Here is a 26,794-nt window from a genome sequence, read left to right on the forward strand (position 1 = left end):
ATTTATTCATTCCTGACCCTATCATACGAGCTGATACTGCAGCAGCCAACCTCACACAACACGCTTTAAATAATCTATTGATGAAAACATCATATAGTTAAAAAACAAATGGAAGCAGATCTGATATGTGATGTAAAAATTAAGAGAAGTGAGTTCGGCGGATTCGAACCTGCATCGTGGCAGAGTCAATCATTTGTCACGCGTCTTTCGCACTACGACACTGAAGCTGCTGATAAAGCAGCACTGTTTTTACACTCTTTCCTGGGGGGGAGCCACCCACATTTTTCGTGCTTCCGAAGCCCATTTTCCTGAAATAAAATATTACTTTGAATTGACCTGATCAGACAGCCAAGGTATGGCAGCCACCAGCCCCTGCCATACCCAAATGATGCCTCTGCCAGACAGAGTTCACAATGTGTTCGCATATGGGATGGAATGACCTAGTTACCTTCTCTCTAGAGGAGAGAAAGTTTGTACAGTATGTCTGTTTGCATCTTTCTTTCCAAGACATGAGGTGTGAGAGTATGTGGAAATTATATGGACCATTAGGAGTATGTAAGGGCAAAGGGAGGTAAGGTCTGGTCTGGCTCAGCTGGTGTGGGGGCTCATTTGTTGCATTTCAAAAAAGTGAAGGGTTACATGAAACGGTCCATGATATTATATAAGAAATTCTTTGACATAAACAAAACCCAGTAAAGGCATGAAATCCCTTGGCATGAAACCAGGCCATGTCCGAATGATGTTGCTGGTGTTTCTGAGTGGAAGTGAAGAGTAAAAAGATGTTTGTCGTGCTCATGCTCGCCTCATTATTTTTATGTCAGACAATTCCGCCGCATTTCACTGATGGTGTCATAATGGGACTTGAGGGAACAGCTGCCTTCTATCAGTGAGAGTTGTACAACACTGACTGCAGGACCAATGGAAGGCCGTTCGGACTGTTGATTGATGGATCCATGGGACAGTTCTCTTAGCAGCCAAGAGGAAAATCTCACCATGGCAACCTGACAAAGGAAGTAGTCCTGTCAGGAATATTGTTATGACTTCATCTTTGTCTGGACTATTTGTCTGTCTGTGTGTATAATATTTCAATGTAAACATCAACAAAACCAGAAGAGAAAAATTAAGTCTATTTTTTCGAACACAGATTTTCTGTCTTTGAATGTATTCATTATAGGCCATAGGACTGTATCTCTAGAGGACAGAGTTGGGAAAGTTGAAGGAGAAAAAGGAAGAATGGCATCAGCACATGACCACAGGCTGGACTTGAACTTGAGAACATGAGCTAACAGCTCTCATATATCATAAGCACTACTCACAGCAGGTTCTAATGAACCTAGCATCCTATTTCTTTCTTTCTTTCCTTTTTCTTTCTTTCTTTCTTTCTTGTAACGATCTCCCTCTTGGCACAAGATCAGCGGATTCTGTAGCGGTCTTTAAGAATCTGCTAAAAACACATCTCTTCCGTCAACATCTGATCCAGTAGCACATTCTTCTACTTCTTTTCTACTTTCCTATCCCCCCCAAAAAATATATTCTTAGCTTCGTATACTGTGATAGGCTGACTGAGACCAGTTGTACTGCACCTATGCATTGTTGTTATTTTGTTGCACAAATTGCTTCGACTTCTTCCCCTATTTTGTACGTCGCTTTGGATAAAAGCTTTGGCCAGTGCTGTATCGTAACGAAAAATTATAATTTGCACGTTTTTAAGCATTGCCTATTTAAATATTCTTAAAATGTGAAAGATAACTCGATTCAGTTCTTACACGCTGTGAGATATACGCGGCCAGAAAGCTGCATCTCAGAAAACACGCAAAATACTGAGTTGGATACAGATGTGTCCACACAAAATAATGCCCAAATGTCCATATCAGCAAGTAATGTTGTAAAAGGAATCCATTATGTGTTAACGAGGGATTCACCTCATGTGTCCTCCAAATTCTCGTGAAAGTAGGTCGCATTAGAAGGGTGCATACGGAGTGTCCTACCTGCTTTTATGAAATGAGATGACGTAACAGGCTTCAAATGAGACCGCCGGAGGACGCAGCCTTCCGAAACGTGACACAGCTTATATCTAGTGACGTAAATGTGCGGTGGTTTGCGAATATGACTAGGGCACGACTCGTTTGCGTGATTCAGAGTCGACTCCCTTTTTTCCAAGCCAATAACTATGTTATTCATTCACCTTCGGATTTACAACTTGGTAGACTGCTTACTTTCACACATGGCAACATTACACACTGAATGAAATGTAATTTACATGATCTCGTAATATGTACTCTTTAAATAACATCAGTAGTGATTCAGATGCGGTTTAAATATGTAATCTGCCTGTTTTGCGTGTCTCTGAATGAATGATTCGAGCTATAGTATATTATATTATTTATTAAAAATAAATTTAAGTAAATTAAAGTTTATTAAAGTAAATGTACTAGTAAAATAAAAAAAATCTTAATTTAAGTAGGTGTAAAAAAATAAAATAAAAAACAGAAAATGCACTGGAGAGATGCTGATTTATATTAACATAGTTGTGCATTAAGCCATATTTTTTATGGATTTTGTCTGTAAGGTTAAAAAACACTGTAGTATCTAGGTGTCTTACTATAGTTAATGAGTAAATGCTATAGCATACTAAAGTATTTTCATGTGGGCAAATATATTACTATTGTATCGTAAAAAAAAAACATATATAAAAAACAGAATCCTGAAAATTTTAAATGGAAAAAACAGAATTTGGGAAAAAATCTAAAGGATTTCAGGGCCTCGATCACATCATCACTCCTGAAGTGACGACTACACACTCTGGTATCCGGGGTAATGTTAAAATCCTTTCGTCGAATACTCTGAATCCACTTATTGCAAGTTTCCATGTCCTTGGGAAAAGAGTGAAAACTCACAACGGAGTTAAACCTTTGCGAAGCTTCACAAAACGGGACACAACAAAACCGGGATGACTCACCCTCGCGTCGGAGGTATTTAAACTGTCTGAAACTCATCACTTGATTTTATATAAAAAATGTATAATATATTTAATATAACTAAGAAATATATGAATACTAATCTTTATCGATCGGTAACTCACAAATGAACTGACCAGTGATAGAATGCATCTGCTATGGCTGAATACCACCCGGAAGCTTTTCCGCCCCCTGAGATTTTACCGGAAATACGTAGGCAGCACTCCATGCATCGAGTCTATTAAATTATATTAGATCCGTGCATCTCTTAAAGGGTTTTTAATGTTCATCAAACAATAAAGAACGAAAACAAAAAACTCTGACTGACTCCTCAATAATGAACTTTACTGTAAAAATTTAATATAGATTAAACCTTACTAAAGACTATGAAGTATTTACATTATTTAATTTCTGTACCTGATAACCTTATTTATTAAAACAAACAAACAACTAGACATTTTGCCAGGGCCAGTAAAAATTTTAATCACTTGACCAACCGGGCCAATAGAAAAAAATCCTTACACTGTGTCTACACCAGACGGGGGGGGCGGCACGATGCGACAATAGAATGCATTAGAACCCATTATTATTTAAAATTTTGTCCATACTGGATGCGACAGTCCCATTAGAACAAGCCGTGTGTCGCATCGCGCCGCGTCCGGTGTAGATACGGTGTTAGTGTTGAGCCCTGCATCTGGAATGATTCTTTCTCCTAAATGGAACTTTTGACGATTCTATCATCAGATACAACCTAAATTCAGAGAATGTGACTGTCGATGATGAACTATGAGCCAACAGGGTCTCAGACTACCAGAGCCCTCGAAAGGCTCTCTATGCACACACAATGGAGGCTAGGGTCTCATCAATACAGTAGTATCACCAAGTGCTTAACTGCATGATACTGAGATATCGATTAGAGGTGTCTAACTCAAGATTCATATTACCCTATTTGCATTCATCACCCTACAAAGATGTTACAACATCTTCCTAAGTAACAAAAATCAATACTTACAGTTCCTCCCCATCACAATCTATTAACGTTGTGATTAAGTCTGAGGACGGTACGCTTTACCCCGACAACTGTTGCTAGGCTTAGACTCATAGTCAGGTCGGCTCTGATATCAGCCCACATCTGTCATACAGAGAATGTTAATAAATAAGTCATACAGAGAATGTTAACAGGCCGCCAGCCCCTTCTGCCACCCATGAGACAATCTCACAATGCCCAGAGAGAGGATTGATTGGGTTCCCGTATTTCAACCATTTCTTTAACCTAGCGAGGATCAATGAGAGTTTCTCGACTGGGCTTTGGCTCCTGTCTGCTCTGGGACTGATTTCTCCACAGCTGTCATAGCATCTTGCAGATTGTGCCAAACAGATCTCATTAGCACAGAGATAGTCAATGTGCACCAGCTTCACCAACTATCGTTTGCTGTTTCACAATGGAAGATGTCAGGGAAGCTGAAACCAGTGAAGAACAGGGACGATGAAAAGCTGATACAGTGTTAAACACACAATCCAAAAGCCTATAGGACGGCATTGAAATTCTGGCATTGAAAATCTAAATATAAAATTGTACTGTCGTATTTAGAGAATTCTTTACAAGCTAAGATCATACTGTTCCTGGATTGTATATTCCCCACTGTATACTCAGAGAAAACTAAATATTCTGTCATCCAATAATGCTAATATTATTTAGACACAGCACACGCACACAAGCCAACAAGCCCAGACACTGCACATCCTCTCCCTCTCTTTTCTCTCATGTGATCTCCTTTGGCTTTGGCAGAGGGCCTGAGCGTGTTGGCTGTGTGTGGTTAAAGCAGGAAGAGTCAGGGTCTGTGAGCACTTCGGCAGGATGCTGTTGTTCTCCGGCAGGGCTGCGAGCTCAGGGTATAGAATCAGTGCACTCAACTGTAACCAAGCAACCAATCATTAATGCGGCCGACCCTGCATGAGGCTTTGTGAGTCTCAGTTCAGAGATGTGTGCTAGCCGTCTTACAGAGTAGTTAAGATCCAGTGATTACCGAAAACATGTCCCCACAGGAGTGGCGAAAAAAAACTGGCACAGAGACATTGAGCTGAAACCTTCAAATAAAGACCATTTAAAGTACCTGTTTCAATTATCCCAAATTGCATTTTTTTAAATTAGAGTACAAAGATGGTGTTTTTTTTTGTTCAGTATATAACATTCTTTCATATTTGAATAGCTGTAAGGGTTTGATTTTAATGGTTCAACGGTTTAATGGTTTGGTCTTATTGAGATATAGGACTGGTTGTAACTGCATCAGAAAATTGCTGGTGGCTGTTAGGTGTTTCTGTGAACAACTCTGTATAGCAGTGGTTCTCAAAGTTTTTCATTGTAAGGTCTCCCTTGTGTGGGTCGCATTGCTTTGGGGCCCCCCAAATAAAGACTTATGATCTTAGAATTTTAATTAAACCAAAGACATATTCAATTATATAATGCTGGAACATCAATTATTTGGGTTGACGGTATTATTTTTCTGATGTTTGATTGCACCAAATTTACGATAAATTTCTATATTTCATAAAATGCCACAAAAACTGTGGTCCCCCTGGACCCATCTTGGGGCCCCCAGTTCGAGATCCACTGCTGTGTAGTATTATGGGAAGACATCCATTAATCCATCTCTCTACTGCTACTGTACTATGTGCTGGAGTCTATCCCTATGTTTGTGAGGTGTTAGTGAGACAAGCAGGGGGTGCTCACCCTGTGGTCTGTATGGGTGCTGATGCCCCGATGGGGACAATATACCGTAAAAAAGCACCGTCCTTCGGATGAGACGATAAACTGAGGTCTTGACTCCCTGTGGTCTTTAAATATCCCAAGGCACTTCTCATAAAGAGTAGGGGTGTAACCCCAGTGTCCTGGCCAGATTCCCCCCACTACAGAAAAATTGTCTTGGTTCCAACATTCAACCTTTACACTGAATCAAAAACATTTGAAGTCCACTTTAATTATTAATGGCCGCCCTTGGGCATATTCCCAAGACAGAGCGGACAAAAGAAACTGCATTATAAAGAATTGAAAACTCAGAACATACTCAGGCAAAACATACTTTACATAAAGGAGGATACTGTAGGATAGCATACTTGATGATATTGAAAATAAAAAGACATGGGTGGAAAGAGTGGAGTAAAGGTAGAGGTGAAGAATATTAAATGAATCTTGCAGTATATCAAAATGCAGGACTAATAAAGTACAGATGGGCTGAATTTGATACAGTACACAAAGTTTACTAAATATTTGAATGTATGTACAATTCAAATGAGCTAGAAAGCCTCAAAACAAAAAAAGATTCATAGGCAAAGGCATGTAGCAAGTGTGTCTGTGCCTTACCATGTACCATGTAGGCCTACTACCATGGTTTTGCAACAGTCAGCATAGTTTAACTACAGTATTTCTAGTAAAACTAAACCAAACAACCACAAAAAACATTATTTTTACCATAATAAAACCATAACCATTTTTTTATCTTTCTATCCTGTATTTTAATATCTTCAACAGGTTAAAAAACTTATCAAATCACCCAAAATGATTAGATTTTTTTTATGACTTTTTAGCTCGCGCGCGGTGCCGTTGAATGCGAGTCTTGCTTTATGCTAACGCTGGCTTTAGCGCCATTAAGGGAAATGCGAAATTCATCGCGCACTGGCGTTTAAAAAAAAGACGCATCAAATTAAAGTTGTATCGCCAGAAACGTCTGCGTTCGCATGCATACCTGGGTCGTTTGCTCGGTTTTCCGGTCCCGTTTGCAGTTGCTAAGCCCATGGACGAGTGCTTTGGAGAAAAACCAGCCAGTATCTCCGCGGCCATTGAGGTAAGCAAGTCCACTGAAACACGTTCACAACAGGTGACAAGGCACACACATCACAGGTGCAAGAATAGCTACGTTAATTCAGGGAGTCGGGCCTTAATTCTCAAGTTGTTTATAAGATCTGCATGTTAACACGTAGACTGAACAATAGCAAGTTAGGTCGTAATGTGGGTTAAAACAATTGTTTTGGATAATTGGAACAATGAGCAATTGCATATTTATTTTTCTATTATTCATAAATTGAGAAAGATTTTAAGCGCTTCTAAAACAAAGCTAAAAGCAAAGACGTTTCGCATTAGGTGTGAAATTGATTATTTATGTGTTCACTTTGAATGATGGGAAATGTAGTTTCCTACTGTAAATACCACTTTGTGGTGGCATACATGTGCATTCATCTCGTTAATACCACATAGAATGTTTTAGACTGTAAATCGTATTATATTGTATTGTCATTGTGTTGAATGTCTGTACTAGAAGCTTCCAACACCAAAGAAAATTCCTTGTGTGTGCAAGCACACTTGGCAATAAAGCTCTTCTGATTCTGATTCTGATTCTGATTCTATATTTAACAAGACTTGAGCGCACCATCTGTGCATGACCTTAATTTACATTACTTGATGTAAATGACATGCATTGATTATTCAATATCCATTCAATACTATATGAACATATAATTGGAAAACAGGTTTAATTCCTGAGACGTAAAATGACCTCCGATTTTATTTTATTAACATTTATATTGCTTAAAACTTTTGGACTGTCTTGGGGACATGCATTTAATATTTTAATTAGATGTATGTTACCAGCTAAAATTACACATTAATTATTCATATAGATTTCCTTGAAAATGTCTAATAGACATTTACATGATGATGTAAATGCATGTATTATTACCACAAAAAAGTCAATGTAGTAATACATGAAAGGCTTAATTTAGTGCATCATGCTTTAATTATTGCTTGATTGATGGCATTGGTATGTGCTTCTGTAGTCAGTTGTGCTGATGGATGCCCTTTTGTTCCCTCATACCGACAGCTTGTACTTTGTTTATTGCAATGTGAATAAGCAGATTTCTGTGTCAAGCAATTAGTCAGATTACTTGTCATTTTGAGATGAGGTTGCTTTAGAATCCCATCCCAGTGCACTAAAGCAACCTAGTAGTCTTGGTCAGGGTTGATAGGGTTCGAGTAAATATTTAGAAATTGATTTTTTTTATGCTACCAATGCCCATAAGTTTACTGATGCATTATTGTATTAATATATAGAGTATCATCAGTTTCAAAGGTCATTGGCAGCACAGGTAAATCATCTCTGCGATTGAGGAGTCTTCTGAAAGGTGCTATAAAACAAATCACAGTAGTTATAGATTACTGTCAGATTTAACACTGCCCCACTTAAGTGTGATGTATGGAATGTATCGCAGCTTATATTACATTTTAAAGGGGGTTGGGGAGTGTTGTAGCATGGGTCATAATGTCATTAGTTTAACCAATTAGAAAATGTGTACTGTTTGATCAATATCATTCATAGTCACTCCCCTCCTTAGGTGACACGCTACAAGACAGTGCAAAAAAACATAAAAATGTAAATGTTTCTTCTTTGCCTGTAATTGTCAATGAAAATGCATGAATTTGTATGAAAAACAAACTCGACAAAATCGTCTTTAAATCAGAAATTAGTATTTGAGGATTAAAAATGCTCACAAAGGTTAACCTTGTCATGTTTTCAACTGCTAGAAGCATTTGTCTTCAAACGCTGTGTCAAAGCGGTATTCAGAGTGGGCTATTCTGTCAAGAAGAACATGAGAGCTGTACCACAGAGACCTGCTGGCCGGGTGGCATTTTCTGCAGATTTAATGAGGTTTAATCATTCCCAATGTAGAGACTTGGCATAGGCCAAATGGTCGGAATCATTAAAAGAAGAGCCATAAACCCCCTCCACTCTCTTTTGGTCTTTTGATGTTGATATCAAGAAACCAGGACGGAGTCAGACTTGGCTCCAGGTGGGCCTGGATTTAGGTTGGTTCTTCTCCTGAAAGTGTTGATACCCTTTTGTTTCTCCGTGGGATATTTACGACTCCTAAGGTTCAAAGCAGAGGTGAGAAGTCTCTCTGTTTTGTCTCACCTGGAACTTAACATCTGAGGCTATCCAGAGAAACTTCTCTGACAAATAGGAACTTGTGTGATTAAACTGTCCTTTTCTATAAATATATCTACTTATCTAGGTTATATGTTGTCGCTCTTGCCATTTTAAATAATCTGTAACTGTTAAATTGGCAAGTTTAATTCAGGCTTTGTTTGTATTCGTACATCCGAATGAATCATGACTTGATGCAATTCAAACCTGGCATATTTGATATCTAAATGTTTGTCTTTACAATTCCTCCTTGTTTATATTGTGTGAGCATAGAACACTTTATATTCATTATGTTATAATTTGGAATGGTATTTTGTAAAGTTGCTAGGAGGTCATAAAGATGCAAATTAGCTGTAGAGTGGACAAAGAACCTCTTCCCTGCTCAACTCAGATTGGTCGATTCAAACTCAGGTGGGCATGCCCTCTCATGAAGTTAAATATCGAGCCTGCTCTGAAAACGGAAGCTTTCCTTTTTTTATATACCTGCCCTCATCAGAAACTGGTTCGTGGCGTCTCTTCGGAGACTGCCCTTTTCCCCCACTGGCGGGAAAGAAGGAACAATGGACTTCTGCTGCCTCGCACACCTGGCTGAGCCATGCGGCTGGTCACGAGGCCCGGAACTTTTCAGCTGGACCGCATTCTGAAACCTTTTGAACAATTCCATCTCTACACGCGCATATGGATATTGGTCCAGCACAGAGCTTGCAAGTATCCGATTCTATATATAGAATAGCTGCGTTAAGTCTTGTACCTCTTTGTTAAAGATGATTTTTATTGGTCGCTGCCATGCTCACTCTCTCTCTCTCTCTCTCTCTCTCTCTCTCTCTCTCTCTCTCTCTCTCACTCTCTCTCTCTCGCATTTGTGTTTCACGTTTCATTGTTTTGTTTGTGTTTATGCGATCGTCGTTATGTTTAAAATGTAGAGTAGAATTTAATAAACAACCATATATATTCACCTGTGAGGGGTTTTCTGTGTTCAGCTCATATACTTGGTCACTTAAACTGTGTTTGATTTACGCTACCTTTGCTCTAAATCCTGTTTGGTAAAGTCACGTTACTTATGGCCATGAGATAATGTAAAGTATATAATATCATTGATGCATTCGCTGGACGAATGCATACAAGTATTGTTATGCTTTATATTACTAATCAGAGACTGTACAATATGTACTGTATATTTAATAATGATTATTATACGTATTTTCCTTTGAGCTAAACTAATTCCTTAACTGAAATTGATGTTTTAAATAACTCATTTCATGGACGTGATCTTGATAGATTTGGTGGAGAACCATATTTGGTGAGCTTAGCTCATCATTATTTTAACATGCAGCTAAAACCGCTATACCAAATTACCTGCCCATTTACACCAACTGACCATATATCAAATATATCATCCATCACTAATTCACAGCAGTGAAAATGCTAACAGGGCAGAAAAGTGTACATCTACAAAGAACTACTGATGTAGGGCAGAAGTGACTAATGAATTTTTTTTATCACACTGTAAAAAGCTTTTTGCTGCTGTAATTTTTAAAGCACAATCAGATTAAAGGCTTAAATGCTTTTCAAGTCATTTCTATTTACTATTTTAAATGTCTTAACATTATTTTTTAACTAAATAAAACATTTTCAACCTGCAACTCAGCAACTCACCTCTTCTACAGCAACTCACCACTTGCCAACATTTAAAATAGTAAGTTGTATAGACTTGTAAAGCATTTGAATGCATTTTAAAATTCTTTGGCACAATATCTGTGCACTATATGGTTGATCCATTATACATACACGTTCATGTGTACACCTGCATATTTACTGTGTATGTTCAACATCAAATGTGTGTATCTTGTGTATATACTGTCCATATGTGTATAATGTATATTGTCTTTTTTTGTACAGTCTGTCTATTTATACTTTGCACTGCTCATCTGCACTACATACTGTCACTTAAGTCTGTAAAGTCATGCAGTTGTTTGTCATACAGTTGTCTGTTTAACTGCATTCTACTTTGTAGTACGCACCCAAGACTTTCACTCACCACACGTGGTGATGTGACAATAAAAGAGAGTTGAGTAATTTTAAGGATTGTGTTGGGTAGAACATTTATATTTTAAATATAATCAAATCTTTATCTTGGTTAGCAATAAGATTAATGTCTTCTGCTTCTTAGTTATTTCTTTTGTGCAAAATAGCCTAATAATTCCATGTTGTTGTTGTTGTTTTTTTTCTTCAAATTTGAGAAGAAATCCCAATGATCAACTCTGCCAAGATACCAAAACTGCAGTCAAAAGACAAAATTTTTAATATGAACTCTAATTATTCTCCTAGTACAAATCCAAACCAAGTAGGACACATTTTTTTATCTACACGTCTCATATCTGTCTTGATTTATGTCCCCTAATGAATTTTAGGAGGGAAAAACATGAGAAAAACATGTTTTCCTTAGAACATCGCTGGCATAATTCCAGTGATCGAATCCCTAATCTGCAACTCAGGACCAAAACAGGTATAAAGCTAAATAAATAACACAAATGTTGGAGAGCATTGCTGGAACGCAAACATATTGTTGATACGTAAGGGTCTAATTATCCAATTTTACAATAATCCTAATTAAATCCTGTTTTAAATCGAGCCAAATCAAGTTTATCGTTACATTTGCGATCAAAAGCCCAGTGAGAGATAAAGAATGAAACACAGCTCTCCTCTTTAACCAAGGCGTGAGATATAATAAGAGAATGACAATGGCAGCTGATACCAGTGGCAGCTGGGCCCTAGATGCCAGAGTAAATGATAAACAGCAGAAAAGGAAGATTCGGTGAGAGAGAGAAGCTGAATAGATTTAGTGTTGTTATTGCAGTTTGGTAAGGGGCAGAGCGCCCATGGTCCATAAAATTAGTTGAGGACTTAGTGAGGTTATGGGCGGTATGATGTTCACACGACAATTACGTGAATACAAGCACACGTACACACATGTTGGGGTTCCATGTTTTATGGGGACATTCCATAGACGCAATGGTTTTTATACTGTACAAACTGTATATCATATTCCCTACCCCTAACCCACCCCCTAACCCTAAAAGTCACACACAACTGTCTGCTCTTTTAGATTTTCAAAAAAGTTAATTCTGTATGATTTATAAACTTGTTTCCTCATGGGGACAAAAAAATGTCCCCACAAGGACAAGGATTTGGGATATTGCCATCTTTGTGGGGACATTTTGTCCCCATACCGTAGGGTTTACCCTTCCCACACGCACACACACACACACACACACACGCACACACACACACACACACACACACAAACCCCTTTGATACCTCTACACCTGTCTAATCAAGTTCTGCCTGCACCAGAACAGTGAAGCTCGGATCTCTAATTAAAGTCACCTATTCAATATTAATACACTTAAGCATTCTTGAAGTCAGCCCTGTGTGTGTGTCGGTGTGTCTGGGGTGTGTTGTTATCTCTGATTAGGGAAAAGAAATGCAGAGCTAAGTCATTAAATAGATGTGACCTTGAGAACTTTGTCATAGGTACAGTATTCAGTCTTCACTTAATCGCTTACACATGCTCAGACATGCACACTTGTGTTAAATCATTCGCATTCTAAAATTTTTTGCTTTTTGAGGTTAAACGTGTTATACATAAATTCTGTGAAAGGATATCAGGCTCATAAATTAGTAAGAATTTCTTTTGTTAAGGTTCCTCTTTTGTGTGGTGACATGAAGGCTGGTGACGGCTGCGTTTATATTAAAACCATGACCAATTTAAGCACCACTGATTTAAAACCAATTGCTTTATTTCTCGCTTTAGATCAGTCATAATCTGTCACTCTAATAACATTTCGATTCAAGAGTGAAAGACAAAGGATTTTCTTGTGGTTTAATCCTCATCAGCTACTTTAAAAGTGTAACTTCCCGAGTTACAAGCCACTTATTGTTTAAAATATTTCAAAGCTACTCTTTGAAAAACTCCTTTGCTAAAATACTGAAAAATGCATTTGGTTAATAGTGTATGTACGTTAGTTATTCCACAAAAGTGATTCATATGGGCTTTTGCACAGGACAGAATCGAGTGACAAGAAGGAATTGGAAGAAATAGAGAGAAATGTGTTCAGAAAATCTCACAAAGCAGATTCAAACCTGCATACTCATGCTCAACTCAACTTTATTTATATTATACAATTTTCATTGTTACAAAGCAGCTGTACATGAGATATATTGACTATAAGTAAAACAATTAAAGTTACACCTGTAAAAACAAGAAAAAGGTGAAAACACATAAGACAGACATACCCACATACAAAACACTCCACATGCACACGTACTAACACACATAGACATAGACACATGCACGGGTGCGCAGACACACGGACGCGCAGACACACGGACGCGCACGCACGCACACACACACACACACACACACACACACACACACACACACGCACGCACGCACGCACACGCACACACAGTCAAGCATGAAAACTTCATGCAAGCACCACGTGTCATGGCTCTGCTTCATTTAGTCATGTTTTTCTTGGTCCTGTAGCAGAGTCATGACAAAGCCTTTGGTTATGTGTGGAGAGAAACATATTATTGTCCTTTTGACAATAATACGTTCTCTCCAGTGTCTCGTCTCTGTTCCCGCCATCTCGTTTCCTCGTTATCTTTCCCTGAGTGTTTTATTACCCACACCTGCCCCGTGTCGTTATCCCTCGTTTGTCTTCCCTATATATACCCTCTTGTTTCTTTGTCCTGTGCTCGTGTATTACGTTTTGTCTGCGTTGTGTTTGTGCTCATGTTCCTGTGTTACCCTGGTTCCTGTTCTGTGCCTTGTCCTTTATTCGTGAGTTGTGTTTTTAGTCTTAGTCACCCTGTGTTGTTTTTTTGTAAGACGTTGTGTCGTGCCTTGTTTTGTTAGTTTGTTTTTGCCCCACCTGGGAAGTGTTTTGTTTCAGTTTTTTATCTCAGTTTCGTTTTCCCCATTGTGGGTGTTTTTGTTTTGTGTTTTGTGTAAAAATAAATATTATCTGTTAACCCCTTCACTGCTGCCTGCGCTTGGGTTCTTCTTCTGCCAATCCGTGACACCACGTCCCAATTAAGTGTGGTAACTGCAACACCATGGCCCCGGCTTATAACATGGTAGATGAAATGGGTGTGTGATGTATCTTTTTGACTTTGAGAGGTAGAGGAACGAGATTGATGGGTGAGAAAATGAGATCAGCAGGGCTAATGAAAACTTCAGTGCAGCACTGGTGACACGCTTATTGGGATATGTACAGATGCTGTTGGTAATTTATTCAAAGTGAATAATATCACAAATAATGAGATCGGCCCTCAAGAACCAATCAGAAAAGAGAAAGATTTGAAATTGGACGTTAAAATATGGACACCTTGCCATGAAATTATGTTTGTGCTGCAAACAAGGTTCCGAACTTTTCTCACAGCTGTCATGTTTGAAAATATGATTCTAGCTTAAGTATTGCATTATTCATGGTGTTTCCTTTCTCTTACTTTTCTCCTAGTTTCTTTTTTGTATCTGTTGTTATTTTATGGGGAAAACAGAATGATCACATCATTTTTTGGTTCCACTTTCTATATTGTGGTGTTCAATAAAGACAAATATATAATGTGAATTAGGAAGGTGTCACAGATCTGCTGTGCTCTGCAGTAATACAGCCATTGTCCCATGAGTGTGAATAATCAGTATGGCTATAAACCTTATAAAATGAAATGCTAGAGCTGAAAGAGGAAAAAGGAGAGATAGAGGCAGTGGAAGAACAGCGGAGAGGTGAATGAATAAAGAAGGCAGAGAAAGCGAGAGGAGGAAAATGTGTCGGGTTTTATTAGTGAGGTCATATAACAGCTCTTGATTTCAGCACTCAGCCAGCATACGTTGGGCTCTGTTGGAACCTGTTCTGCTGTTGTATCATGGGATGCCTGGGATAAAAAACAAAGTTTTAAGCCATTCAGCTGATACACTGTTCTAGGCAAAATGCTTTTTTTCTCATATTTTCATTATTAATCAGTAGGTATAGTGTTCATGTACTGTCTTATTCCTGCATTTAAATTGGGGGTATCACAATGTACCGGGATTGACAATTACTGTGATATTACAAATCATGATTATCGGTTGCACTTTATTTTACAGTAGTATTGTGTACCTATAGTGTCCTTACAGTGTTCATACCTAAGAAAGTACTGGGTAATTTTAAGTAACTATATGGGATAAGGTTAGGTTTAGTTTTTTCAGTTTTTATTTTTATGTATTCCGTGTTTTCATTTTTTACTCTACAATAGTATGTAATATATTTGCCCACATGAAAAAATACTTAAGTAAACTATTCACTTATAAACTATATAAAAAAGCCTACAGTGGATACTTTGAACCTACATGGAAAAAAATCTGTAAAAATAGGGTGCACTGTACTTAACTACATTAATAAACCAGTATATATATTTTTTCTTTTGTTTTCAAGTCTACTTAAATTTAAGTACTATTTTCAATAAATTAATATAAAAAATGACTATTTTTATAATTTTACTAGCCAATTAACTTCTATTTACTAAAGTAAATAATCTACTAAATGGTCGAATTATAAAAAATTTAAGGGGGGTGGTGTGGTAACTTGTTAACAACTTGTTATAACAAGTTAACTAGACTTTTATTTTGACAGGTCACAGCAATTCAAGTTAACCGGACTTATATTTTGACAGGTCACCGCAAAGGTTGTTTGACAGTAGCTTCAATGCAGTAGAAAGTGCCACATGATCATAACGCATGCAGTACAATCTAACCACTTTTAATACAGACATGCAAAACAAGCAGATTATTTAAACCGCATCTGAATAACGTTATTCATAGGACAGTTTGCATATGGTAGTCAATGTGTTTGGTTACAAGCATTCATCCAAATGTCTTTCTGTGTTCGACCAAACAAATAGATTTATACAGATTTGGAACTACTAGAGAATTACTTATGACTGAATTGTCTTTTTTTGTTTGAACTATCCCTTTAATTCTCCACATAATATCGTAAATAGTTCAGAACCCGTTTAAAGGTTTGTGTTAAGCCACAATGGTTACAAACTCTTGGACAAAAAAATGGACAAAACACAAAATAAAATAAACTAAAGATGAATTTGACTGATAGCATTATTTGTTCGTTTTCTTAGTAAACTTCCAATTAGATACCGCGATAATACCGTCACCGGCGTTGGCCATGATAACCGTGAAGTGAAAAGCTGATATCATGATAGCCCATTTTAATAAAAGATTTTAAATGTTAAGGTCAAATTAAAAAGAAAAGTCCTTGTTAATGTATCATATAAGTCTATTTTTTGTGGTCGAGTATACATTTTTTTAGAAAAATATTCCATCATTTACTAAAAATCTCATTACGCTGTTATGAATGTGTTTACTTCCCCACAGAGAAGTAAAAAAGCCTAGCATTTCTTATTTCTTCAATATTGTGGTTTCTCCTCACTGAGGGCTACATTAAATTTAAAATAATCATTGATTTAGTTGTCACTGTGTGAGTGTTTTTAAGGCTGGTAATTCCAATAGTCCTTTTCAACTTCTCTATGGAAATTTTTAGGAATGTAACAATATTATCAATATTATCAAATCGCAATAGCAAAACTGCCTCAGTATTATCGTAGTCACATGATTGTATGAAATGATAGGTCTTCCTGGCCTAACATAGAGAATGTAAAACAATATATTAGATTTTACCTCTGTCAAGGTCCAGCTGGTGCAGTTTTTTTATTTTATAAGATACCTTTTATTCTATACCTCATACCTGAAAGCAACAGTTACAGTTACAGAAAAGAGGACAGGATATGACATGGTTAATTTGTATGGTTAATTATTGCAATGTTCAATAATGGTTTATTAAACACTTATGGCACTTTTTTCCAAGTCTTCATTTGTCTTTTTAAATCCAGCAATAAATATCGTACCGCAGGCATTATGCCGAGGTAGTATATACACCATACCGTGAGATTGTGACATCGTTACATCCCTAGAAATTTTGTTTATTTTTTGATGACAGTGACAGTAAAACTGAGTGACTACAGTCTACGCTCTAAACGGGCGTTCACATTATAACAATATAACGCTAACTAATACTATATTTGTGTTAACACCAGCGGATGACAACGATAACTTTGTTTAGTCTCCAAAATCCGGCTGCAATAGCTGGATGCTCTCTCTGAAAGCTGAATGTGTGCTAGTGTCTGGGATGTAAAGCACGTATTTTGTCAGCTTGCTCAGATTTATATAAGCGTTACTTTTATAATATTTGCTGTAGGGCTGGGCGATATTGACCAAAATTCATATCTCTGTATTTTTTTGATGAAAGGCGATATCCGATATGTATATCAATATTTTCTACAAAGTGGAATAAATGTTTACTAGCAAGTCAAAGCCTCATGTGAGATGTCACAATCACCTTTATTAAAATGGCTTGTGAAAAGAAATTCAATGACAGGGTTTTTTCCCTATTTGCAAACATACACAGGGTTTTTCCTGGCTCAAAATGAGGCGGAGGTGGTGCCAACCTGATCTTGTACACACACACACATAGGCCTATCGTACCTTTAAGTGGCTTAACCAAAGTGACTTTGAGTTTGACATATTAAAAGTTCTAACAAAATTAGATAAAAATGACAATTATTAAGTTATATAAAACATTACTTTTATTCAACCAAACAGAAATGTTTTTTTTTTAAATCGAATTTGTAAAATTAAATTTAAACTTGTACTTGGATGCAAAACAAACAGCCGTGAAACACAGGCTGGCAAACAGCGCCTCCACTGTGGCGTAATGTCGCAACTGCAGTTACAAATGACAGTCTGTTAAATGCACGCAGAATTTCTTGTGAAGACTCACAACATAATTTTGGCGAGGGCCTGAGGCGGCACGACATTTGACACGACAATTTCTCTATGCAGGAAAAACCCTGCATACAGCTGCACACCACTTGTTTAAAACATGTAAATTGAGGGGGCCGTCCAGTTCGCGCGCAGAACGAGAGCAGTGTTGCCAACTCTTTTTAATGAAAAGTAGCTAAAGCCTGCCCGAAAAGTAGCTAAATGTCGCCAGATGACGTCACGCGCTAATTTGCATACCCGCGACGTCAGCACATAGTATCTTACAAGCTAAGCTAAGCGCTTCAGGTCTGCTTCATATCTCTACTCTCTGAGCTGTCGTATATAGTATTATATTAAAACAATTCACCCAAATGCACAATAAATAGGTTCTTAAATCTATAATTTTTAATACTAAATTATTTTTGTGTTTCTGTTGGCAGACAACAAAAACTCTGTAAAAAAACTGTGTAATAGTGAGTGAACTCGACCCCTTAAAACTACACAGAAGCAATCATTTTAATTGAACAGCTAAAATCCGTCTGTGTTCATGTTTACACGTACATAGTCGTGGCGTTTCATCACGTTTTGTAATCATAAATGCTCAAACAAGGTCAATAAGTGATTAGTTCTTGGAAACACTGTTTGTACATGCAAATTGCAAATCTCATTCACGCGTCAGTGCGGTCTTCAGCTGCTTCTCTCTGGTGGGCGCTCAAACTGTACAGAGTAGACGGAGAGACGGTGCTGCGCGGGGAAGGCAAAAACTCGCTCTGGCAGGAAAGTTGAGGTGAAGCAGAATGTTTCGCTTAGTCGCCAAGGCTTATTCAGAAAGTAGCTAGATTTGTCGCTAGTCGCTTTTTGAAAAACAAGTCGCTAAAGGGGTCTGAAAAGTCGCTAAATATAGCGACAAAGTCGCCAAGTTGGCAACAATGAGCGAGAGTGCTCTGCTCACTCTGCGCATGGGTACTGCGCATGTCAGACACCACAGAGCCGCTTCAAGTTGAACACACCCCATATCGATATTAACGATATTGTCTAATCCCGCATCGCGTTGAAAAAATATATCGATATATCTTAAAAATCCATATATCGCCCAGCCAATTTGCTGTAAACATACCTTTCTGATATCTACAGTCTTTAATTTGGACATAAAAGCATGTCGCCATCCTTAATAGCCATAAAACATTCAGAGATCTAACAGAGACTGTTTAACAGTTTAATCGTTCATTAGCTGGAAAAAATAGTTCTGAAAGTGATCCCAACCATATCGTTCTCTATCTTTATCGTTATAGTTGTGATGTGAACTCTGCTATTCGTCTAAATTAAGAACAATTTTTAAAACTTTATTTTATATAGTAATAGTTATCGTTCATTGTGTGAACAGCCCTTAATATGATAACTATTATTGTAACTGGAATTATATAATACATTTTACAGGTTTGGTTCAAAGGGTTGATGCAGTCACGCGCATGTTTAAAACATTTACTGTTTAAAAACGGAGATTAAGCACAGTGGACTGGAACAGAATTCAGTTTCTGAGATCAGTTTTTTAAAGGCTAAACTTAATTTAACTTGACATATAGTATTGGAAAGATGTAGACTGAAATGCTTCACAAAAACACTAACGCTTACCAAACAGACCAGTGGAATGCAGGAACATGCCCCGTGTGAACGACCCCATTCTTCATCCATGGGTTTGTATCTCATGGATGAGGCATGTAAATACATCTGATGGTGTTGGGATCTGACAGAGAACGCTCAGAGGAGTTTGCGATGCTTCTCGGTGGACTTTCTCAGTGAGAGAAGGGAGAGTTGGACAGCAGAGCTCTGAGGGGTCCGGCAGTCTTTGCCTTGACTTTGAGAAATCAATTATGACAATTTGTCGCTCTGTGAAAAGACCATTAAGTTAACGAGCGGTGGGAAATTGGTGGGAAAATGTCTGATTAGGAGGACATCTCACTGCGTGATTGTCCTGCTCTCTGATTAGATTACTGCACTAATAGGCTAACAAGAGCATTAACTGCAGTTGACATGATGAATTTGATCGACTGGTTGGTGTAATTGCAGTAGGCAATAGGAAACATGTGGGGTAAATTACAGTAACTAAACTACATCTGATATGTTCTTTAGTTTTCATTCGGTAACTACACACAACATATTGTAACTATTTGTCTGTTAAATCTCTCGTCCATGTGTCCTGTCCACGTCTATGTCTATATGAGTAAAATGTACGTGTTGGAGTCTAAGGGTATGTGTGTGTGTGGTGTGTGTATTAAGTTGATGCTTATTGGCCGATGCAGGGTTCAGCAGTAAAACATGGCAGAGGCAGCGGACTGGACAGACAGAGACAGATCACAGTCTACACCCTCTCCATTATTCAGGCTCTTCTGACACCTCCCTCTCTTGTGCTCTCGTCCTCTCTCTCCTCAACGAGACCATGTTGACTGGCAGTGCAAGGGTGTCAGACCATTTATTAATACAGGTGACCAGTGAAGAGAGAGAGAGATGGAGAGATAGAGAAAGAAGGATGAAGAGGATGACAGAAAGAGAATAGGAGACAGAGAGAGCAGGCATTGGAGCAGTATGAATAATGGAGTGGTTGTTGTTTTCATACATTCCCTCAAAAGCCGTCCAAACCCAGGTCACAGATCTCATATTCGATTCGATGTGCACTTGGCTTTAAGATTTCAAGCTCTGACAGCATTTTCCAGAGTTCACCATAAATTGATTTTTTTCTACTACAAGAACTCATGTTCAAGTGAGTTTTATTTAAACTATCTGCAACAAGTTTTGTCTTTTCTTTTTTTTTCAAACTCTTCCTGAAAACTTTATAACATGCCTTTATCGTTTATTTCAACACAACCTCATTGTAAAAATGGTAAAACTATTTTATGATGTGGCATATTTTGGCTAATTAGTATGAATTCGTACAATCTCATTCAGATGGAGTCGTATTTTAGTACGATTCGCTTTCACGCCAGTTTTTGGGGCTTCAGTATTAGCCACCTCATAAAACAGTTACGAATTCCCATAAGATCAGGTTGTTTCTTTTTTTCTACTTTCAAAAGCATATAATGTAGGGATGTTATTGTTTTCATCTTAAAATGTGAAGTACATCATAAAATGCTCCACTTTTTACATTTTAGAATCTAAATAAACAAAATCATTTGACTTTTTTTTTTAATTCATTTTTTAAAGTTTCTGTACAGCAGATTCACTGAAAATCATAAGACATGTAACTAAAAAAGCCAAATATCACCTGTGAACCAAATATTTTTATAATGCATTGTGTCAAAAGCTATGAAAAAGTTTGATCATTTTATTTATTCATGCATTTACCTTATGTAATGCTTGGTATTAAAGTATCTTAAGCAAGACTCGACCACCTTCATTTACTCAACAAAATATGTTTTAAATTATTTGAGATTTGATGGAAAAAGTTTACGATATTTTTTTTTCTACAAAAAAAATCACTATATTGGTCAGCTCATTTGAACAGCTCTCTCCAAAGCCGTGAACAAAGTTACTGTACCAAATTACGTTTTGATTTACTTGATGTCTGTGAGGCTATAACGTTAGGAGCATATCAAAGTTCTACAATATCTTAAATCACAGCTAACTGTGTTTCACAGTGAAGGCGTCATTACATTCAGCTAGTGTCCAGGGAGTCGGCCTGTGTGACTGGTCAGTCCAGTGTAGACGCTGAGCCTTTGTTGCTCTCTCAAAGCTTTATTTTATATTAATGTGGCAGGCACTGTGACGGACAACAGCCCAGGTGAAATATGGGAGATTGGGTAATGGATATGTGAGGTGTTGAACTGCATAAACACCCACATTCACAAGCATTACCTGCTGAGTGCATCTCAATCTCAACAGTCTGTCACAATCTGATGACTAATGCCCATATGCAGCTGTTAAGCATCTCATGTGACATGAGACTTTTACCAAAAGTGAGTTTAAAAAGTTTATTCAAGTGTCCTATTGTAGTACTTTTTTTAAAACTACTAAATGCTTTTAGTCTACTTCTCAAAAATACTTTCTATACTTAAAAGTACTTCACTGATAAATCGCAGACAACCGCCAAATGGTGTGCACTTTATTTTTTATTTATCGTGCAGCCCTAATCGAGATATACTTCAAATCTACATAAAGTACAGTTAAACGTATAAAAATCAATACCTAGTGGTATACTTAGTGCTAAAAGAACTAGTAAACTAGTTTACTAAAAGAAAACGTACATGTATATTTGGAGTATAAAATAAACTAGTACTTCAAATGGAGTATACTTCAAAGTGTACTTTCATAGAAAGTAAACTATCAATATACCTACGGTATACGTTAACTTGTATAGTTGCAGTACAAACAAAAAAATGCATTTGTATACTCAAGTTTTCTACATTCACACTTAAGTGTACTTTATTATAGTAAAAGTATAGTAAAACTAGTAAAAAGTGCACTTGAAATAGTGCACTTATTAGTATACTACTACTAGTACAATACTACAAAACTACTTAAAAATATACTTTATTTCAGTGTACTTAATAAAATGTACTTGAAGTATACTCAGGAGTGTACTGGTGCCTGGAGAAGTGGTTATACTGTTAATTTATTCCCCCATTTTTAAAGCGGCCTAGCAAAGGATTAACGCCTCTGTGTTATAATGTAGCCAGGTTTCCACCCTGGTTTTATGCACATTTTGAAGTTTCGTGTCAGAAATGAGTGATGGCCACAGAAGAGGTGCAGATTCTAAAATCAATCCTGGCCTAAAGGCTATATGAAGAGACAACCAGGGCACTACACAGGATTTTAGAAATACCAATGTCCAAGAAAATATTGACTTCCTGCATTTTAAGACCTTTAGAGGGCAAATTAGATAACAATACCTAACGTACAACCATGTCTGTCTTTTCATGATTATCAGCATCAGTAAAAGAGTAAACTCATGGTCAATATTTTTACACAAATATTATACAATCTATATTTCAGTAAAGAGCATTTGGGTTTGAAATGACATTAAGGTAAACGAGTGATAACAGAATGTCCAGTTTTGAGTGAACTATCCCTTTAACTTTTTGAGTAATAACATAGACATCAAATTACAAAAGTTGCAGATACTTGGTGCTTTTTATTTAAAACCGGTAACATTTAAAGAATTTAGAAACAGAATTAAAGAACGAGAATTCATTTAGAAGTTATGCATTTGAAATATTTGCAAACATTATAGCTGTTTTAACCACAACCTAAACACACCTGAGTAAGCCATGCGCTTTAGCATGAACTAGTGAAGGTCTGGTCATGTTTTTGTCTAGTCACACTGACATTACCTGAAATGTGTAAATGCCTTCGGCCTTTTGTAGTTTACATGACTGGATTTTACATTCGGTCGTTTACCATGTTGACGCGGGTCAAGCGCGTCCACAGTAAACAATACCACTGGCGCGCAAACTCCAGAGAGCTGTGGAAAGAAGAATAAAGCGACGCAGCCAGCGTTTTTAGACGCGACATGTGAACTACCCCTGACATTTCTATAAATATATATTTATATTGCATTGCGCTCTTTCTCAGTTAAACTGACCCCGAGCTGGGCTTCTGGCAAAAGCAACTCCCACCTTCTTTCGTTTGATTGGACAGTAATGCTCGGCTTCATTCATTTGATTGTCCATCTCCGTTATTGATGAGCGCTTGTACACTGAGGTAGATCAGATCTGAGATCAGTCATAGGCGCTTTCTACATATTGGCAGCAGTTCATTCAGTTTGTCCTGTTATTCACGACTTTTATGACACACCATGGAAATATTACGCCACATACCTGCGTATACCCTCGACTACACCACTGAATATACTTATTTATTGTAAGGTGAGACTTTGGAACAGGAAGAGGGCTTTTGTTTTTGCTGTGGAAATGGATTTTCTCAAGTGTTATTCAGATGCAGTTGAGCTCATTTTAAGGAAATGAGCTCAGTTTGTAACTTCAACAGCTGTTTACTGTCATGCCAAGACTCAAATTTGCCTTTCATTAGGTATTGCCTGGTAAGTTGCTTTATTATGTAAAATAAACTTTCTATTTTCTCAAAATCTGCCACGTTTGTTTGAATAGTCTGACATACAGTAGCAGTATTTGAGCCAACCAATGGAGTGAGCTGGATCCGTTTATCTGACCAATGACAGATGAGGAGAGTGTTTAAAAAACCTCCTTCACAAATCCCTAGCGGCACAGAAATAATTACACAATGCACCTTTAACTACTTGTTGTAAATGGCAAATGTGGCAGCATTGTTCAAAAATATTTCACTTTGAGGGTTCAGCAGAGATTTTCAAGTCAGCCTGAGGTTGTGACCATGGCAATTTATGAATGATTGTTCCTCATTACGTTATACATCTTTTATGAATCTGGCATGTTCAGCAAATGTGTGTCTAGAGAGAAACAAACCAGAAACATTTTCTATAAACCGATATTAACTTGCCTCACTATTCCCCCTAAATGTATGTTTTTTCTCAGTTTGAACTTCAGACTACCAACTGTTTCTGTGTGTTTAAATGAGCAAATATCCCCCCATAGCTTTTAGTAATGATTATGTTTCAAATCGTAGCTTGGGGTTGCATCATCCACACTGTTGCGAGAAGATAATTCTGGGGTTTTAATTAATCTACTGTTAGACTGTGGTCCTTCAGGCGAGAACTTCCGTTGTTGACCGCTTGTCGAAATGGAAATCTATCCTCTTTTTCTCTGTGGGTCTTTCTCATGCTTTGAATCCTCTGGCTATAAACAAGACTTTTTAGTTTTTGTTTGGATGCCAGTAAAAAGATCAAAGGCTGCTGTTGATTTTTATGGCTGTTAATGTGTTTGCCCTGTTTGCTCTGTGCTGTTCTGTTCTGCCACTGTTGACTGGAGGGAATGTGATAGAAATTACTGGCCAAAAATAATTCTAATAATTTTTACTTATTGAAGATCGCGCATCACAGTCAGTTTCTGCCAATCTCATAATAATTTGGAGTGCCTATACAGTAGTATTGCATACGTCATACCTTCGAAGAGTATTTAGTTTGAACAAATGTATAAAAGAGAGATACAGCTATAATTATTTTCGGAAAAACACGAGCTGCTAGAGGTGGGACTAGTGGGGTGAGTGGGATGGAACACATCATCACATTAATCCCTTCGTGTTTTACACTATGCACGTACACGCCGACTGGCAACAAACACAGACGTGTGACTTAGTTTGACTTAGCGTGCAGTTCATGTCCGGCATCTTTTAGCACTGGGACCGCGCCATCTATCAGTTTCGAATGATATCCAAATCCAGCATTATATCCACCGTTTAAATAACATCCATCACTGAAATGCAGTGAACAAACAGACACATCTAAACTTCACTATCGCAAGAGTAACGATCTTGACGCAGCACATATAATCTTGATGGTAAGCGGGTCTCGCTCGTCGGTTGGCTCGCTTAGGGGGGCTCTTTCTTTCGCCTTGCCGTGCTTTTCCGGGAGAATGACCAATAAAAGGAATAGGATCCATTTGACGACGCAGGGATCCAGAATTATAAAAAAACTTTACGAAACAAGTTGGAGTGCATTAAGTGAAGTGAAAGTGACCTATTAGTCAGATATGGTGACCCATACCCGAAATGTGACCTCTGCATTTAACCCATCCAGAGAGTAGTGAACACACGCACAGCAAGTGGTGAACACACGTACCCCCGGAGCAGTGGGCAACTCGTTTTTTAACAAGCTGACCATGTTAAGCATGAGAAGCCAGCACGTTTAACAGTGTAAAGAATTCAGAATGCATGACATAGCATGATACCCGATCTTTAATGTCAGGCCTGCGGCAGACTTGAACACAAGTGCTGATCTGAAATCTGGACTGCGGAAGTCAGGATTTAAACATTTTACATTTAGATTGATACCTCGATGTCAGATTAGTGGTAGATTTGCCGTCTGTGGTGTGTAAATGTGTGTGTGAATGGTGCCCACCCAATGGAAAATAGCTTGAGAGGGTACTCTTTCATGGAATAGAGATCTGATGTATGTTTAATGTATTAACATTGTTTCAGAAGTTTCTCTTAAAATTCTTGAATATGGACACAAACAAAAAATTAGTGGTTCAGGTTTTTAATGAAATCTCTGGCATTTGAGTGCATGACTTTTTTATTACTGTATAAACTACTTTCTACTTTTATTCTGCATTGAATTTGAGACACTGTGGACGAATCTCTTGATAAAACAAAGTGTTTAATTTAAAAAAAGTTAATTTCATTTAAAAACATTTGATCTTATTAATGTCTGAGAAAGACAATTTTTTAGAGAAATTTTTTTTAGAGAAAGTGTGCGGCGCACGAATGTGTGTGTGTATGTGTGTGTGCGTGTGTGAGATCTCAAAGTAGCCCTGAGTTCAGTTCTGTTTTAGATCTCTGTTTACACTCACCCTAGACTGCCTGATGCTGTCTCTGTGTTCTGCCTCTGTTTATCTAACTTACTTACAAAAAGACAGAAACTCACTAAATCATAACAGTTCTGAAAACAAACATCACTTTTTGCTCTGTAGATCAACTAGGTCTTTGAAACACTAAATATAATCAGACCTCTATCAGAACCATCTCCTTCAAATGACTGCCGATGTTATCCCTGGGTATAGATAGTTCAGAGAAGAGTTATAAATTAGATTTATAGGATCATCAGAAGGTTGTGCAAAGGAAAACGTTCATCAGTTTTCTAAATTTAATCATCACGTGTTCTGGCCCAAAATGAAACTGATGGATGGAATCTAAGTGCATCTTCTAGCGGATCATTTCCCCATAGGAATCACTTCAGCTGAGCGCTCTAAATATGTATGTCAGGAGAAATTAATGGTGGATATACATTCTTGCCCAGCAATGAAGAACAAATTTGTATTTCTGGTGTTCACCATTTTAGAGAAGTGTGTGTGTCAAAATGCAATCAGTAAATATGCTTTCGGGCTTCAAGGGCTTATTAACATCAA

The sequence above is a fragment of the Triplophysa rosa genome, linkage group LG17 (assembly GCF_024868665.1).
Source record: "Triplophysa rosa linkage group LG17, Trosa_1v2, whole genome shotgun sequence".
In the NCBI taxonomy this organism is placed as follows: domain Eukaryota; kingdom Metazoa; phylum Chordata; class Actinopteri; order Cypriniformes; family Nemacheilidae; genus Triplophysa; species Triplophysa rosa.